This window comes from Papio anubis, chromosome 1 (assembly GCF_008728515.1).
Source record: "Papio anubis isolate 15944 chromosome 1, Panubis1.0, whole genome shotgun sequence".
Taxonomy (NCBI): domain Eukaryota; kingdom Metazoa; phylum Chordata; class Mammalia; order Primates; family Cercopithecidae; genus Papio; species Papio anubis.
Genome location: NC_044976.1, coordinates 131,682,152 through 131,683,677, shown reverse-complemented (window position 1 = coordinate 131,683,677; position 1,526 = coordinate 131,682,152).

Sequence of the window (1,526 nt, the reverse complement as noted above, 5' to 3'; positions counted from 1 at the left end):
ATATATATATATATATATATATATATTTTTTTTTTTTTTTTTAAACGGAGTTTTAGTCTTGTCACCCAGGCTGGAGTACTGTGTAGTGGTACCAACTCTGCTCACTGCAACCTCCGCCTCCTGGGTTCAAGCGATTCTCATGCCTCAGCCTCCCAAGTAGCTGGGATTACAGGCATTTGCCATCATGCCCAGCTAATTTTGTATTTCTTTAGTAGAGACAGGGTTTTACCATGCTGGCCAGGCTGGTCTCGAACTCCTGAGCTCAGGTGATCCACCCACCTTGGCCTCCCAAAGTGCTGGGATTACAGGCATGGGCCACTGGGCCCCGCCTGACTTCTATATTCTTAAATCAAGAAGGGAAGGGTAAATATGAAGAAGTAAGGGGACTTAGAAATAGGAAGTAGAATGGTCATTGCCAGAGGCTGGGAAGAGGGGAGATGGGGAGTTATTGTCTAAAGGGTATAGGTGTAGAGTTTCAGTTTTACAAGATGGAAAGAGTTACAGAGATGGATAGCGATGATAGTTACACAGTATTACTGAACATATTTGATGCCACTAAACTGTACACTTAAAAATGGTTAAGATGAAAAATGTTATGTGCATTTTACCACAACAAAAACAATTGAAAAGGAAAAAAGGCCAGGCGTGGTGGCTCACGCCTGTAACCCTACCACTTTGGGAGGCAGAGGCAGGCGGATCACCTGAGGTTGGGAGTTCGAGACCAGCCTGACCAACATGGAGAAACTTAATCTCTACTAAAAATAGAAAACTAGCCAGGCATAGTGGTGCATGCCTGTAATCCCAGCTACTCAGGAGGCTGAGGCAGGAGAATTGCATGAACCTGGGAGACAGAGGTTGCGGTGAGCCCAGACCACACCATAGAATTCCAGCCTGGGCAACAAGAGCAAAACTCCATCTCAAAAACAAACAAACAAACAAAAAACCAGATCATTCTTTGCTCAATCTTTAAACGTTTGACTTCTGGTTTTAGCATATAGAGGTAATTTCTCAGCAATTTAAGCTACTTGAAAGCCATAATTTTATGTAATTAGTGGATTAAAATTTTAGTGTAACAGTGGGGCTCTCTAGTGACCAGAGTCTTTTCCTTCCCTTCCATTTGATAAACAAGAGGGAGGGGAGGGGAGAATGTGGGAGGAAGACAAAGCAAGAAGGAAATCTAGGATAGGTCATTTAGGAATCCGGAGCAAGGTTTGTTTTCAGAGGGGTTTGTTTCAGAGGGATGTGTACCCAGCACGCTCTCAGCTGGAAGGAGAAAGGGAAAATGAGCACTCTTGCAGGTGCACCGTGGGGGCGGTGACAGCAGCACAGAGACAATGTGGGTGGCAAATCAAGGTGAAGGCAACGTTGGTAGGGGTGGGGAAAGGGAGGGTTGGCTTCAGTCTGAAAATTGCTCAGGCAGTGTTAGTTTCTTGTGCCACCAGGCAATCAACACAGTTGCTCCTCCACCCCACTCCCTGAGGCCAGCTCAGGCTTATAATCACGTTCCTCCCAAGAAAAAACATTAG